The following is an 18,016-nucleotide window of genomic DNA, read 5'->3' on the forward strand; positions in this document are numbered from 1 at the left end:
GTACAGTCTAAATTTTAAGACTCAGCAGCCAAGAAGCTGTCTGATGCCACCAAACAGGAAAGAAACATGGCAAAAGGTAGCCCTGCAAGCTCCGATGATTATCCCATGGCTGATTCACAATTTTCAAAAGTAGCTAGTCTCTGTACATATCTCTCAGCCACTTTCCTTGCCTAACTGCAGGTGCAGTACATGGGTTTATACAAGACAGGAAAAACTAATGTGGGATTCCAACTTTTGTCTTTCATAAAAAAACATTACAGAGCAAACTCCCTGTTCTGCAGGTGGATATTATATTTTTTTTCTGAAAAGGATTCATTTACATATTGCCAGAAATTCCTCTGAAAAGAATTTGCCATGTGTTTAGCAAGGATCCATGCACTCATCGTAAGAGGAGTGGTTTCCATACATGACTCCTGGTTTCATTGCTCAGCTGGATCATTTCCATTCATTGTGTCCATTTGGTTCCTTCTTCTGATTTTAAATGGGAAAGTTTCAAGGGATGCTGTCAGCTTGAATTTTTGAGTGACTAATTTGTAAAGTGTTTTAAAATCTACTGATGACAAGAGCTATACAAGGGCTAAGTATTATTATTATTAATTATAATTATTAATAATAACAATAATAATATATATTTATTTAAAAACTCACCTGCTAAGCAGCCTGCTACAGTTCAGTACAACTGCATCTGTATTCCTCCTCAGTGGTCCACCAAGGACTGCCACTCTGGGCTCCCGGCTCCTGAGCTGTCACCTTTCTTGGGCATAGACCCATGTCTATCTACCTCCTGGCCTGTTTTTTTCCAGGGTGTACAGTTCTCTGCCTACACTGTAATATCCCCAGCAAGCCAGACTGCCCAAACCTCAGTGTCTGCACTTAGCTTTCTTTCTGAGAGCTCTGACCAGTGGGACTGCCATCAGTTAAAAGTTACCACACAGCTCTTTATAGGCAAGTACATTTATTCTTAAGGTGAAAGCATTACATAGAAAACACATTTAAAACAATAAAAGTTCCTATACGCACACTAGAAACTTACCAGAGGTCACCATTCAGTCTTCTGTAGGCTACAGGGGCCTCAGTAGGCTACAGTCCTTCCAACACTTCTCTGGAAGGTGTGGGGCTCCCCTTGGACAGAAGGTCCTGTCCATTTGTGTATGAGAAAACCAGCCCTGAGTCAATTTAAACTCAGGGTATTTAGTCAAGCAATGTTTCTTTGTCTGTTGGTCTCTGGAGAATCCAGTTTGAACCAATATTTTTGAGCCTCTCCAGATAGGGTACTTGTCTGGAGGTGCTACAAGCTGAGTGAATTTTCCTAGTCACCCCCCACTGTTCTTCGTTCCTGGAGGAACTGTGGTCACCTTCCCCAATGGCATTACATACAGTCCCTGGCCACCAATGATACACAAACGTCATAAAGTAAGATCACTCCCACAGATATTGCAAGGCATTATCATATCTAGGGCCCTAGCAAATTCATAGTCCATTTCGGTCAATTTCACAGTCATAGGATTTTAAAAATAGTATATTTAATGATTTCAGATATTTAAATCTGAAATTTCATGGTGTTGTAACTGTAGGGGTCCTGACCCAACAGGAGGTTTGTGTGTGGGGGGGGGGGGGAGAGGGGTTGCAAGGTTATTTTGCGGGGGTCATGGTACTGCCACCCCTACTTCTGTGCTGCTGCTGGTGGCGGCGCTGCCTTCAGAGCTGGGCGCCCACCCAACTCTGCAGGCAGCACAGAAGTAAGGGTGGCAATACCATGACCCTGCTACAATAACCTTGTGATTGCCCTCCCGTGACCCTTTTATGGGTCATGACCCCCAGTTTGAGAAAGGCTGGTCTCCCCTGTGAAATCAGTATAGTATAGGATAAAAGTACACAAAGGATCAGATTTCATGGGTGAGACCAGATTTCATGGTCCATGAAGCATTTTTTACAGCCATGAATTTGGTAGGGACTTCGTCATATCTGTCACACACCCTTTAAATAGTATGTCCTGAAATTCTCTTCAAAACTGTTTAAAGGGTTTTGCTGCTCTGCTTTTTAACTGTCTTTGGGGTGGTGGAAAGCTACATGCTAAGCTAGGGTACCCTTCCTTTCCTTCCCCTCTGCATGCCTGTTTGCTGCTTGCCTCCTCTACAGTTTCAGTTTTGCTGAGGTTGTTGCTGGTAAAGATTTTTCTTTTGGAGCCTGAGGAAGAATGCACATGTGAGCTACCCCAGAGCAGTGCATGTCACCATGCTAGCGCATGAGACAGGAAGTACAGTCCACTGTCAAAAAACACCAGTGAAACCGACAACAGAAAAGACTGCAAACACACAAACTGAAAAATGAGAAGTGATAAAAAATGTTTTCCAGTCTTTTTCATTGACAACTGTCTTAGCTGTTATTTGTAACAACTGTAGGTAGAAATTATTCAGATGACCACATGACTTTCAAGTTGTGAATGTCCGTTTAACTTTTGGAGGTCCAGATTCAGCGAATAGTCCCTCCCCATCCCAGTAGGGGACATAAGAACATTAGAACATAAGAACGGCCATAGTGGGTGTGACGTTATCTGATTAAAATATGACCATATAGATCATTGTTGCAACCACTGTTATATATTTGCAACAAATCTTGTACAAAATGTAGCATGTAAGATGTCTATGAAAAGGTTATGATTTGCTGGTTATGATTATGCTATCTGTATGCATGTATCATTTTTGTATTTGAAATTATGAATATTGGCGCTATACGTACCTGAATTTCAAATGTTTGCTCCTGGGTTAACTAACAAGGTAGTTAGCCAGCACATCTTGGAGGGACTATTCAAATTAAGTGGCTCATCAAGAAACACTTAACAGACAATGGACCATGAGAAACGCCCATCTACACTGAATGGACTGCAGATGTGCTGTCTGAGGTATAGGTAATGGCTTCTACTGTGTACAAACCTTCCTTCATGGACATGTGACTTGCCCATGTGACTCCAAGCACTATCTGGTCATCTGTAATTTTCCACTAGCTATGCTGAGGACTTTGTTTGAAACAAAGGGTTCCCTCCACATGGCAGAAGATATAAAAGGCCCTGGAAACCCCTCCATTTGGCCTCTATCTTGCTCCAGCCTCTGTTCTGCTCAAGCCTCTGGAATATGAATTTATACTAACGGGAGCTGACTCTCACCTTTTTCTTTCTTTCTTTCTTTCTTTCTTTCTTTCTTTCTTTCTTTCTTTCTTTCTTTCTTTCTTTCTTTCTTTCATGAATAAACCTTTAGTTTTTAGAAACTAAAGAATTGGCATCAGCGTGATTTTTTGGTAAGATCTGAATTATATATTGACCTGGGTGTGTGGCTGGTCTTTTGGTATCACAAAAACCTTTTATTTGAAGAGATTGGTTTTAAAGAACCATGCATTTCTAAATCCAGTGTTTTTGGTGGTGATACAAAGACTGGATTACCTAAGGAAACTGCTTTTATGACTTCTTGTTAGCCAGTGTGGTGAAATAGAAGTTTACTTTTGTTGCTGGTTTGGTATATCTTATGGAAGAATAACCACCAGTTTTGGGTTGTGTTTGCCCTATTTCTCAGCCGTTTGTCCTGAATTTGGCATCCTCAGTTGTGACCCACTGAGGCATGGGTACACTGGGTCAGACCAATGGTCTATCTAGTGCAGAATCCTGTCATTTGACAGTGGTCAATGCCAGATGCTTCAGAGGGAAAGAACAGAGCAGGGAAATTATCAAGTGATCCATCCCTGTTGTCCACTCCCAGCTTCTGGCAAATATAGGCTAATGGCACTCAGAGCATGGTGTTCCATCGCTGAGCATCTTGACTAATAGCTATTAATGGACCTATCTAGTTCTTTTTTGAATCTGGTTATTGTTTTGGCCTTTATAACATCCCCTAGCAGGAAAGAACTTCCTTTTGTTTGTTTTAAACCTGCCGCTCACTGATTTAATTGGGTCACCCCTGGTTTTTGTGGTATGTGATGGAGTTAATAACTCTTCTGTATTCACTGTCTCCTCACCAGTCAAGATTTTATAGATCTCTATCATATCCCCTCTTAGTCGTCTCTTTTCCAGGCTGAAAAGTCCCAGTCTTTTTAATCTTTCCTCATACGGCAGCTGTTCCTTTCCCTGGTCATTTTTGTTGCCCTTCTCTGTATATTTTCCAATTCTAATAAATCTTTTTTGAGATGGAGCAACCAGAACAGCATGCAGTATTCAAGGTGTGGGCGTACCATAGATTTTTATACAGGCATTATGATATTTTATGTTTTATTATCTATTCCTTTCCTAATGGTACCTAACAGTCTTTTAGTTTTTTTGACTGCCGTTGCACATTGAGCAGATGTTTTCAGAGAACTACGCACAATGACTCCAAGGTCTCTTTCGTGAGTGGTAACAGCTAATTTAGACCCCATCATTCTGTAAATATAGTTGGGATTATGTTTTTCAATGTGCATTACTTTAATTTATTAACATTGAATAAATGGGGGTCTTGGAAAAAATTTTGAAGGAGAAGGTAGTTAAGGACATTGAAGTCAATGGTAAATAGGACAAAATACAACATGGTTTTACAAAAGGTAGATCGTGCCAAGCCAACCCGATCTCCTTCTTTGAGAAAGTAACAGATTTTTTAGACAAAGGAAACGCAGTGGATCCAGTTTACCTAGATTTCAGTAAGGCATTTGATACTGTGCCACATGGGGAATTATTAGTTAAATTGGATAAGATGGGGATCAATAGGAAAATTGAAAGGTGTATAAGGAATTGGTTAAAGGGGAGACTACAGTGGGTCCTACTGAAAGGTGAACTGTCAGGCTGGAGGGAGGTTACTAGTGGAGTTCCTCAAGGATCGGTTTTGGGACCAATCTTATTTAATCTTTTTATTACTGACCTTGGCACAAAAAGTGGGAGTGTGCTAATAAAGTTTGCGGATGATACAAAGCTGGGCGGTATTGCCAATTTAGAGAAGGACAGGGATATCCTACAGGAGGATCTGGATGACCTTGTAAACTGGAGTAATAGTAATAGGATGAAATTTAATAGTGAGAAGTGTAAGGTCATGCATTTAGGGATTAATAACAAGAATTTTAGTTATAAGCTGGGGATGCATCAATTAGAAGTAACGGAGGAGGAGAAGGACCTTGGAGTATTGGTTGATCATAGGATGACTATGAGCCGCCAATGTGATATGGCCGTGAAAAAAGCTAATGCAATCAGGTACAGAGAAGGGCTACTAGGATGATCTGAGGAATGGAAAACTTGTCTTATGAAAGGAGACTCAAGGAGCTTGGCTTGTTTAGCTTAACTAAGAGAAGGTTGAGGGGAGATATGATTGCTCTCTATAAATATATCAGAGGGATAAATATCAGAGAGGGAAAGGAATTATTTAAGCTCAGTACCAATGTGGACACAAGAACAAATGGATATAAACTGGCCACCAGGAAGTTTAGACCTGAAATTAGACGAAGGTTTCTAACCATCAGAGGAGTTAAGTTTTGGAATAGCCTTCCAAGGGAAGCAGTGGGGGCAAAAGATCTATCGGGCTTTAAGATTAAACTCGATAAGTTTATAGAGATGGTATGATAGGATAACATGGTTTTGGTAATTAAATATTCATGGTAAATAGACCCAATGGCCTGTGATGGGATATTAGATGGGGTGGGATCTGAGTTTCCCAGGAAAGAATTTTCTGTAGTATCTGGCTGGTGAATCTTGCCCATATGCTCAGCGTTTAGCTGATCACCATATTTAGGGTCGGGAAGGAATTTTCCTCCAGGGCAGATTGGAAGAGGCCCTGGAGGTTTTTCGCCTTCCTCTGTAGCATGGGCCACTTGCTGGAGGATTCTCTGCTCCTTGAAGTCTTTAAGCCACGATTTGAGGACTTCAATAGCACAGACATAGGTGAGAGGTTTTTCTCAGGAGTGGTGGGTGAAATTCTGTGGCCTGCGTTGTGCAGGAGGTCAGACTAGATGAGCATAATGGTCCCTTCTGACCTAAATATCTATGAATCTATGAATTTCATCTGCCATTTTGTTGCCCAGCCAACCAGTTTTGTGAGATCCTTTTGTAGCTCTTTGCAGTCTGCTTTGGACTTAACTATCTTGAGTAGTTTTGTATCATCTGCAGATTTTGCCACCTCTCTGTTACCTGCTTTTTCCAGATCATTTATGAATATGTTGAACAGCACTGGTTCCAGTACAGACCCATGGGGGTCACCACTATTTATCTCTCTCCATTCTGAAAACTGATCATTTATTCCTACCCTTTGTTTCCTATCTTTTAACCTGATCCATTAGAGAACCTTCCTTCTTATCCCATGACAGCTTACTTTGCTTAAGAGCCTTTGGGGAGGGACCTTGTCAAAGGCTTTCTGAAAGTCTAAGTACACTTGTCCACGTTTGTTGACCCCCTCAAAGAATTCTAATAGATTGGTGAGGCATGATTTCCCTTTACAAAAGCCATGTTGACTCTTCCCCAACAAATAGTGTTCATCTATGTCTCTGATCATTCAGTTCTTTATTATAGTTTCAATCAATTTGCCTGGTACTGAAGTTAGACTTAATGATCTGTGTGAGAGGGCCCTCAGTGGCTGGGGAGCCGAGTGGCTAGATCGTTGGTTGGGGGGCTGTAGGGGGACTTGACCCCTCCTTCTCTCTCAGGTCCTGGCCCAGGGTCCTGTGTCGCTCAACCCCTAAATAGGTGAGATGGATCTTTCTCCCAGCCATGGGGGGAGGTGGTTCAGGGCCTGTTTTCCTGGCCTGCTTCCTATGCAAATCCTTTTGGTTTGGGGGATGGCCCCGCTAGTCCCGTTGCCCCACAGTTGGGGCTTATCTGTAGATTCCCCTTGGCAGGGGAAGATTTACTTGCCTCCAGTGGCTGTGTTGGCAGGCAGGCTGCTGGTCTATGCCTTCAGGCAGACATACAGAGAGCTCCTGCCTCTTTGCCAGTCAGCCCCTGAGCCAGACTTTCTTCTTTTCTCCCCCTCCAGGCCTGGCATTGGCTGCAGGTGTAACGGGGCTGGGCTAGCTGAATCCACAGATGTTCTTTAACCCCTGCTGTGCCCGGCAGCAGTCTCTCTGCTCCTTCACAGTCTGTAATTGCCAGGATCACCTCTGGAGCTCTTTTTAAAAACTTGTCATCACATTAGCTATCCTCCAGTCATCTGGTACAGAAACTGATTTAAGTGGTAGGTTACATACCACAGTTAGTAGTTCTGCAATTTCACATGTGAGTTCTTTCAGACTATTCATTTGCTTCAAGTTAGGTACATGTTTAAGGCACCTTGCGGTAAAAGAGCCTAGTTTGCACTTTCTTGTTTGATTCCTGTTCTCCTCTAGCACAGACAGCCCTGTCCCATCTATCCCCGTCCACATTCCCAAGGACATGAAGAGATTAAAATTGAACTGTATTACCAACTCCAAACATTCAAAAATCCTAAAAGGGGCTAGAAATCTTGAGATTAATAATAATAATAATAATAATACATTTGGAGTTCTTTTTATTGACCTTATGAGTTTTTATCCTTTAAGTCGCACCAAGGTCACTTTTTGTCCACAACCCTGAAAACTAGAAACTTTCTTTCTTTCAGCTGAAAGCTGAGATTCTTCTGCATTCACATGACTCCAGGAGCTGGTGCTTTAAGATATACACCAAATGTTGTGACTGTTGTGATCAAATCATGAGAGTTGGCAACAGTAAAGAAACATACAGATATGTCCCTTAGAAAGCTGTCCCTTCAGCTGAAAAAAGGAAACCTCTTCTTTTATATTTAACCAATGCTTCACAGTGGCAGGTGTACAGTCCACTGAACAAAGAATATGCTATAAGGATGGGCTGATTGCCATTCTTGATGCATAATGAATATTCCAGGCATTCAGAGCTCTGCTATAACTGATGGCTGCATAGGGGCATAGGAGCAGAAGTCACTTTAGCTCCTGAGGTATCCAGCTCAAAAACATGCAACACTTCTCGTGCTCAAAATTGGGAATTTAGCTCTTCCTGGAGATCATGACAGCTCTTCAGTTTTAGTCCATTAAAACTCTACATATTTAAAACACATTTTTCTTCGGCCTGGGAAATCTGTGAAAGTGTCTGGGCAGTTCTGGGTGATTTCAGGGACTGGACATCATGGGACCTCAGTCATTCCTTACTGCCTCCAGTTTCCATGTTTCTGAAAAGGAACAATTGCTTTGTTTCCAGCAGAACCACCAATCACACGGGTTTCAGTAATGGAAGAGCACGTACTTCCCACTTCTCAAACCTGCTGCTGTCAGTGTCAGGCTAGGTTATCGTATGGAGAAGCCGATGGTTGCATACTCAGTCTGTGGCTCTGATCTGGTCAAAGGATGTTCTTGGGCTTTGCTAGTGTTCCTGTGAGTGCTTTGTAAATGCAGAGTACTTGCCACACGGGAGTCCTCAGGATTCTGGACCTACAGCGAAAATCAAAATCAAGATGAGACTCTCAGGCCCGTGAGTTGGTCTGGATAAAAGGAGATCACATGAGCCCTGCCTATGGAAAGTAGGGAATGGTGGTATTTGATGTTCGCTTACCATGAAGGGAGTTCTACGTGGAGACTAAGCTGAGTAGCTTATCTGTGCTATCTTTGAAGGGTTTGATGCTGAGGCCCACAACATCCACAGCTTCAAGATTGTGCTATCTTTAAATAATTACTTTAAATGACTTAAAGCAGTAGGTGGTTTAGTGATGCATTTCTAAATGAATAAGGATCTGGAAGAATGAAGTTTAGTCTTGTGGACTCTGAGTCTTGGTTCAGGCTGGGAAGAGGGAAGGACAAAGATCAGGGAGACATGAGTGGAGGCAATGGAGGTAGAGGTACCCCTTCTTCAAACTGCAAAGCCCTGAAGGAATGAGCAGAACTCCAGAGGGCTCAGCAAACAGGGGAGGGTTCAGGCTGGGCTGTTTGTTTTTTAAAATGAAGCACTTTGTCCATCCCTAGCAGCAGGCAGCTTGTTCTCTTAAAGGCAGATACTGGCAGCAGAGCGCGTGGGAAAGAGAGCACAGCAAGAGCACAGAATGGAGCGCGTTGCAAACCACGCACAGCTGCAAGAAAAACCACACTGACTTTCAGCAGGTGGGAGTAGCAGCTTCACAGAGCGTTCGGGCCCGTCAGGTGGAGCCGGGCTGAGGAATGAGGAAGTCTCTAATGTTGTAGCACAGGCCTGAGTCGGGGACTAGAGTGCAGGGAGTAGATGGGGAAGCACAAAAACTATTTCATGTTGGAGCACAGGGCTGAGTTGGGGAGCAGAGAGTAGGTGACGAAATGCAGGGGAGCGGAGGGGGGGAGGAGAAAAGGGAAGCAGAGGAGCAGGCAGCATCAAAGAGCAGATCTGATCTGACCCTCTTTCCTTCCCCCTCACTTTCAATTTTTCACACTAATTTCTATTATTTCCTTTTCTCAGCCTTTGGCCTCTTTGTTCTCGTCCCTATGACGTCCGCAGGAAGCCGAGTTTCTGGTTTGGGTTTAGCACGGTAGATTTGCTGGAGCTCAGCTCTGGTGAGTTCCGTCTCGCTTTGATCATTGATTCTGAGAGAAAGGCTGTGGGTTTGATGCTGAGGCCCACAACATCCACAGCTTCAACCAATACACTTCAGTGCAATGAGAATGGGTGAAGCTCTCCCCCTCCCCTGCCTTTGCCCACTTTAGAGCCTCAGTCTACAGCTGTGGTGCTTTGGAGTTTGGGAAGGGTGATGGGAAGGAAACCTGGTCCCCAGACTATTCCCTACTGCTTATAGTTCAGATATTAGTGTCTATGAGCTCCATTTAACTGATGCCCAGAATTAGTACAGTATTACCCATTAACGCATTGTGCCAGTATTCTGCTCCCAGACCAGGGACAGTTTTCAAACTCCTCAGCAGGCCTTCAACAATTAAAAGGACAGGGTGCAGGTAAATACAATCCTGACATTCCCTTATGAGTGCAACACCAGCCATCAATTAAGATTCCCGCTTTCCATATGAACACACATGCTATTCATACAGTGGTTTGAGCATTGGCCTGTAAACCCAGGGTTGTGAGTTCAATCCTTGAGGGGGCCATTTAGGGATCTGAGCCAAAAATTGGAGATTGGTCCTGCTCTGAGCAGGGGGTTGGACTAGATGACCTCCTGAGGTTCCTTCCAACCCTGATATTCCATGATTCTATAGATCCAACCAGACTATCTGATGGAAGAGCAGGTTTCATTGAAGCCTGAGTCTACTCTGAAAAGTGGCACTGTGAGTATAAGTTGGCATACAAAACCTGTATCACTGGTGATGATGCATGTGATGGAAAGAGCCTAGCTTGATTATCAGAGCCAGCTGTGAGTTTGCTGGGCCGGGAGTTAGGAAAGTTATCTTCTTCCTTGCAAGCTGAGCATATCTGATAAAGAAATACTCAGGACATGATCAAAATGGGACCCTTCAACTCCATTTCCACAAAGTTAATTTTCCAAGCACAACCATACATTAATGTTCCTGCCACAAAAAGAAATTCCCCCATGTAGTTACTATTCAGCTAGAACCAGATCCTACTTTCTGTCTTCTCACAAAGTGTGGGTTTATTTTCCACCCAGATGTACCAGGTCATAGTTTTATTATTTCTTACCTGCTCTTGCTCTATAATTCTGGTTGTTTGTGATCCAGCTGCACCTGTAAAGTTCACTTTAATAGTTAGTAGAGATAAGTTAGATTGTGCCCATATTGTATAGACATGATTAGTTTGTGCCCTCAGTGCTGCATATACAAGTAATGTTTGTACTGATGGCAATTACTGATGATTCTCATGATCTTTCTGAAACTTATGAAAGCCTCATGCAATGGCACAAAGAAAGGTGAAATTTTGCATTGTTTTGAAAATTAATGTTTTGGGGACAATTGGTCAGACCTGATGACTTTTTCGGTGTTTGTGAAACATTTTGTGACATTTTAAACATTTTAAAATAAAAAAATATCAAAACGGCTATCAACATTTGTCTTATGCAGTTGGATTTTGAGTAAACAACAAAATTACAGATACCACGGTGATAGCACTTGCAGTAATATTTTTAATAAAAAAAATTGAAAAAAAATCAGTGAAAATTTTCCGAAAAATGGGTCCACTTCAAACCCTTCCAAATGCAAACAGCTCTGAAATGTCAACTTTTTTTGTGCAAATGAATTTTTCATTCTTTTTACCAACTCTAATGGAGTTAGACCAGTGTAAAATGAATGTAAGTGAGAGCAGATTCAGGTCTAAGGAGAGTAGCTTGGCCCTATTAAGTTTAGACTACGAGTGAGACATGCTGGAAGAGATTGAAGGGAGACAGATTGAAAGGGCTTGCCCACATTATGGAGACTATACAGGCACAGCTACATCAGCATAGCTAGGCTGGCATAACCCCATAGTGTAGATCAGGGGCAGGAAAACTTTTTGGCTGGAGGGCCACACTGGGTTTCCGAAATTGTATGTAGGGCCGGTTAGGGGAGGCTGTGCCTCTCCAAACAGCCAGGTGTGGCCTGGCCCCCGCCCCCTATCTGACCTCCCCGCTTCTCGCCCCCGATGGCTCCCCCAGGACTCCTGCCCCATCCAATCCTCCCATTCCCTGTCCCCTGACAGCCCCCCCGGGACCCTTGCCCCATCTACCCATCCCTGTCCTCTGACCACCCCCGGACCTCCCACCTCTGACTGCCCCGCACCGCCCCATCCAACCCCGATCCTTCCTGACTGCCCCCCCCGGGATCCCTGCCCCCATTCAACCCCCCTGTTTCCCACCCTCTGACCACCCCGCCCCCTATCCACACCCCCGCCCCCTGCCCACCCCCCGAACTCCCCTGCCCTCTATCCAACCCCCCCTGCTCCCTGCCCCCTTACCGCGCTGCCTGGAGCACCGGTGGCTGGCGGCATTACAGCCGTGCCGCCCAGAGCACCAGGACAGGCAGCCCTGCCGCCGGGCTGGAGCCAGCCACACCACCGTGCAGCACAGAGCACCGGGTCAGGCCGGGCTCTGCAAGGGCCCCGCCTCACAGAGCATTGCACTGGCGCCTCAGTGAGCCGAGGCTGCGGGGGAGGGGGAACAGCAGGGGAAGGGCCAGGGGTTAGCCTCCCGGGCCAGGAGCTCAGGGGCCGGGCAGGAAGGTCCCGCAGGCCGGATGTGGCCTGGGGGCCGTATTTTGCCCACGTCTGGTGTAGATGTTGCCTACGCCGATGGAAGAAGTTTTTCTGTCAGGCTGTCTGCACTTAAAATGCTGCAGCGTTGTAGCTGCGCCACTGTAGCCCTTCAGTGTGGACACTTAGTACAGTGATGGGAAGGGTTCTCCCACTGCGGCAGGTAATCCAACTCCCCAAGAGGCGGTAGCTAGATCAGCGGAAGAATTCTTCCATCCACCTCGCGCTGTCTATATCGGGGTTTAAGTCAGCTTAACTCCCTCTCTCGGGAGTGTGGATTTTTCACCCTCGAGAGACATAGCTATGCTGAAGTAACTTTTCAGTGCAGACCAGCCCACAGTGTAGACACACCGTCTCCCCGAACGATGGCAGCAATGTCGATGGAAGCCTTTTCTGTCAACTTAGCTGCGCCTACGCTGGGGGTTAGGTCGACATAACGGTGTCGCTCGGGGTGGTTTTGTTTGTTTGCTTGTTTTTACAATAAGCACCCCTTTGGTTTAAGGAGGCTGTTTTGTTACAGTGGGCACCACGGATCACAGACTCCTGAAGGCAAGAACTGCAGGCCATGAGCCCAGTCAGAGCTGCTGGATAGGCACTGTTGATGCACAAGGGGCTGTAGCGTGGGGCCAGTCTGCGAGTGGGCTTGACAGCAGAGAGGGTTCACTCAGACAAACCAAGAAGGGGACAGGAGAGCAGCCAGCCCTGTGACCGTGAGTGACGCCATCTCCCCCCAAACCCACCAACACAGCTTTGAATTTGCTTTGAAAAATGTCTTTGAAGAACCTGAAGCACAAATATGAGCAAGTGAAACCAATGAGCTGATTTACTCACCCCGGTGCCACCTGCAACACAGCAGCAGCAGCAGCAGAAAGAGTAAAATAGAGCAGCCTCCAGCAATGTAGTCTATTGGGTGCCCAGGGATGGCAAGGGTGTCATCTTCTGCAGGTTCACTGGACTCTGAGAAATACAAGAATTATGAGCTATCTGTGTATTTTATTGAGCAGTAGCTTGAGTTTGCATTAAACATACAATTTTTCACAGGAAAAATGTCAGTCACAGTCTAGTCTCTTGTTACAGGCAGCAGCGAGTTACTATAGGGGAGGTCAGGAAGCTTTTTGCCTAAGGCCCCTCAGTGTAGTGGTTAGTGGTTCTTCTGAAGTTAGGAGAAATTGACTGACTGTCGGCCCTAAAACGTTATGTACTCAGCAGTTGGGGAGAAGCTGTGAAAACCTGCACAGAGTGGCTTATAGCTCCCTTTCTTACACCGGCCTCTGTGCTCCTCTCATGCCTTCATGAAGTGCAGAGGGGAGCAGAAGGACATGATTATCATGCAGTAAGGATGGCACACAGGGGGTAAGCAGCTATGCAGTTTTATTCCCCTCCCCCTCTCCCCGCACAACATTTATGATGAAGGTTTGTTGCGCGGTTGGAAGAAAGACATAGCCCACTGGACAGGAGGAGGAGGAGCCAATTTACATGGCATATTCCCCTTAAGATCTGATATAATTTATGATGCAATATGTGTGTGTCTATAGAATTCTGCCTCCACAGTGTGACCCATACATGTGGGGAGAGCAAATGGTAGCAATGTTTGGGGCAACTTAGACACACTATGAGTCATAGAATCATGGAATCATAGAATATCAGGGTTGGAAGGAACCTCAGGAGGTCATCTAGTCCAACCCCCTGCTCAAAGCAGGATCAATCCCCAACTAAATCATCCCAGCCAGGGCTTTGTCAAGCCTGACCTTAAAAACCTCTAAGGAAGGAGATTCCACCACCTCTCTAGGTAACCCATTCCAGTGCTTCACCACCCTCCTAGTGAAAAAGCTTTTCCTAATATCCATACAAACTGTTCTTGTGGATCTCAGGCCTTAGAACTAGTTTCCTGGCTTTGTTGTAGGCTCATGCCAGACCCAGTGGTGAGCTGGAGCCGGTTCACACCGGTTCGCGCGCACCAGTTGTTAAATTTTGAAGCCGGTTTAGAACCAGTTGTTAAAGGGGTGGACAAACTCTGGCCTGCCTGAGCTCTCGGCTGGGGAGGCTTCCCTGAGAATCCCTTTTTAATTTTTACTCAGCCGGCGGTGGTCCGGGTCTTCAGCGGCACTTCAGCGGCGGGCCCTTCATTCGCTCCGTTTTTCAGCGGCACTTTGGCAGCACATCCTTTAGTACTGCCGAAGACCTGGAGCAACTGAAGGACCTGCCTCCGGAGTGCCGCTGAAGACCTGGAGCAACTGAAAGAACTGGGTCTTCAGCTTTTGGCAGCTCATCACTGGCCAGACCACATGCTCCGAGGGAATAATGCATTGCGGTAGAGTATTCTCCAGTGAATATACATATGAGTTACATTCATTTGTTGTAATATTGTGGTGTCCAAAGTTTAATTTACAAGGCCCACTCACATCAGTCAAATTCCTTCTCCATCCCATTGTTATTTAAGGGGAAGGGAAAGACAGGAAGGAAAGTATATCTTTAAAAAAAGAGAAGAACACATCCTAATCTAACACCTCTCCTAGGTCTCCCAATGGATCTTGTCTCAGATGTGTCAGTCTTTTACACAGTTGGCTCCTCTGGGCAGACACTGCCTTTTTACGTCTCTTGTACATCACCAAGCACATTCTAGATTCAAATAGCAGTAATAAGAAGAATCCATGTAATTGAATCAGGTGGGCCAGTATAGTACAGTACTTTGCATACAGTACATTGAAAGTAAAATCTGACTTTATCTTTCTCACAGTTACAGGACATCTAGCACTGAATTGTTTTAGCGGGACAACCAGCATTCTCTACATTATTATGTAAACATTTATCGTAGGTGTCTAGCAAAGTGTAGGGGTCACATCAGGATCTCAGAGGAGTTTGTCATTAGATCTTATTAAGGTTATGCACCGTAATCTGACAGTAAAGAATCATAAATGGTTGTGACATGATTAGGGTGACTCGGATCTTGTCACATGACATACTGTGGTTTATAGTAATTATTGTAATTGGTCTTTCTATTTAAAACAACAGCTCACCCATAAAAGAAATGTAGCCAGCCATTTTAGACACACACCAGTCTGACCAAGAGAACAAATACAAGTTTTAATGTCTACCAGGCTCCAAAACTACAATTAAAAAGAAAAAAAGTCTCTGCCCCTTCTCTATCAGATTCATGCTCAGCTAAGAAACATATTCTTATTGCCTCAAACTAATTACTAATCAGTATAAAACCCAGAGGAAAAAGCCTTCAGGAAATACCTCCACAGCAGTGCAAATGGAAACTGAAAGATTAAAAACTATGGAGACTTCAGGGATAGTTAACTTTTCCCAAGGAAGAAGATCAATCATACAGACTCTATATTAACATTAACACTCCTGAAAAGTGCTCCAAGGATTAGATTCACAATAAATAGTTGTATAACCAAGGTGCCAGGTGCAGAATCTGGTCCCGTGTGTCTGTTTCACTTGAAGCTGGTGATGTATCAAAAAACTGTTCGCATTTTCATGATAGGTGAATCAAAATGTTTTCCTTGTGTTTTGTACGTAAACCTACATCCATGAAATACTCCACAAGTCTGGGATCTCTGATTTTATCTGGAGGAAGAGGGTTAAAGGGGCTGCTGCTTTTAAAGATTCACATATATCACAGACTAACATCATCTGGGTTCTCATGCTTTGCCCTGGATCTCCATCCCACAGGAAAAATTACCTATTCCAAATGACTGTCTAGATGGCACCAGTGATAGGTCAGTCTCCCTTAATGCTATGGATATTATAAATTACTTCTATATGGTTACCTGGGTTTCCATTGTTAAAATGAGGAGCTGATACAGTTAATGCAATGTCTCTAGTTTTTTTCAGTAGTCTAAAGTTGACAATGTAGACTCCACCATCAATGAGACTCAGGTTCTGAAGGAGCAGAGAAGCATTTTCAGGGAAAAACATAATACGACCTTGATATGAGGGATGTATAAAAACATTTCCAGAATGGCAGGTGGGAATCCCCTCAGCATTGACAGAGAAGTTAGTCCCTGTGTAGGTGACAAACACATTGGTGGTATTGCTGAAATTCCACTGAATTGACAATAGAGAGGGAAATGGTCGCTGGAGTTTATAGGTGACAGAGAGAAGGACAGATTGACCGACAGTTCCATTGATTGAATCCTGAGGAACTTCAATGAGAAGAGCCCAAGAAACACCTGCAATAAACACACAGAGACCAGAAAATTACCTGCAGCCAAAACCAGTGGCAAACACATTGTAATGAGAATCCCTTGTCTCTGGAGAGAAAATGATAATTTAAGGCTATGTGTAATGCTAATTTTCCAGATGTCACAATAAGTCCCATTAAAACAAAACTAAGTACAGATGAGATAAGGCTAACTTCATATCTCATATGGCTTATACAGTCCCTTTGCAGAGTACCAGGAATGCAGGGTCTGCGTTAATATTCCTAGGAGATTCCCTGAATAATGAATTCTGAACCAATGTACATAGAAGAACAGGCTACTGATTTTGTTCATTTATAACAGCAAATACCCTGTGGCTCCTTAGAGACTCGAACAGGTCGTAGGGTCTTAGTAGAATACCCCTGGGCTGGGTCAGGTTGGGTCTGTCCATATTGAAAAGTACAAGTAAACTCATCATTTCAGGGAATGGACTTTCTGTTTCATTAATGGAAGAGCAACACCTGTACTCCACGAGAAGCTGAAGAACACAGGATTAGTACAGGGGTTCTCCATGTGAGTTATAATCTTCATCTCCTGGCCATGGCATAGCAGCTGCCTAGGCACTTTCACAGGGCCCAGTGGCTCCCACAAAGGCTGTGCCACTAGAGAGATGGAAATGGCTGGTAGATTCACATAGTTACTAACCAGCTATCAGAAACATCCATGTAATACGACTCTATTCTTTATAGTGTCTTTCATGCGAACACAGAGAGCCATGCTCTAGAGCTGTGTATGGGCTAATCTTGTTATAAACCCCATCTCAGAATTCCAGCCAGAGTGAAATATTATAACACAGTCATTATATAAATAGACAGTACAGGCCATTAGATTAAATACTAATACAAAGATTTGGGGATAGCTCCCATTTTTGTGTTTAGAGTGAAACAAAGAATTAATTACACACTGTAAAAATATTTTAAAAGGCGTATTACAAATATAGAATAGCACATTTCAAGCTTTGTACAGATATTAGCTAAGTCGTCCACACAACATCCCCATGAGGCAAGTACCCTACTCATTTTGAAACTGGGGACACTGAGGAAAAGAGAAATGAAATGACCTGCTCAGTATTGCACGGCAAGTCACTGGTAGCATTGGGATTAGAACACAGAAGATCCTGGCTGCTGATCCTGTACCCATTCCTCTACATCACGATGCTTCCCTCTGTTTTCTTCCTGTTAGTTATTGAGATTTATCAGGCTCCAGTTATTACATTTCTATTAAGTGTTTTCAGCTTTTTCCCCTTCTCAGACTTACCGATAAATAGGAGGACTGGGGAGAAGCTCTGGCAGCTCCTGTGAAACCTCATGTTTCTCTGTGCTCAAAGTGTGGCAGCGATTATCTGGGAGGAGACTGCCTCATTACTGATGTCTGAAATGCCCTCTCCTCCCAGGAAGGAAGTTGCTTTCATTCTGAGGGTTGATTTTCCTTCAACCTTTCACCTCTGGTAGAACCTGCGAGTGGTTTCCTTCACTGCCGGTGATAGAGACAATTATGAATGTAAGACATTTCAGAAGTTTCTGTTGATGGAGCCTATGTCACTTGAGAAAAGCAAGGCTAACTGCAGACTTTTCAAATGCAAACTAAGTGATCTGAAGAAAATATTTAATGACAGAATGAGATTCAACCCCTCCTTTTGTAAGTTTCTACCAACTTGGTAACACACACTGTAACT

General features: G+C 44.1%; 1 long non-coding RNA gene across 1 annotated transcript; it reads right to left on the minus strand.

The window, feature by feature from the left end:
* Positions 1–10,601: 10,601 nt before the first annotated feature.
* Positions 10,602–17,695, minus strand: LOC142073288 (uncharacterized). Its single transcript, XR_012670089.1, has 4 exons — positions 17,599–17,695; positions 15,910–16,311; positions 12,962–13,087; positions 10,602–10,635 (listed from the first exon to the last, which is right to left on the minus strand). It is a non-coding gene; the product is annotated as an uncharacterized LOC142073288 (long non-coding RNA).
* Positions 17,696–18,016: the final 321 nt, after the last annotated feature.

The sequence above is a fragment of the Caretta caretta genome, chromosome 9 (genome assembly GCF_965140235.1).
Source record: "Caretta caretta isolate rCarCar2 chromosome 9, rCarCar1.hap1, whole genome shotgun sequence".
Classification (NCBI taxonomy): domain Eukaryota; kingdom Metazoa; phylum Chordata; order Testudines; family Cheloniidae; genus Caretta; species Caretta caretta.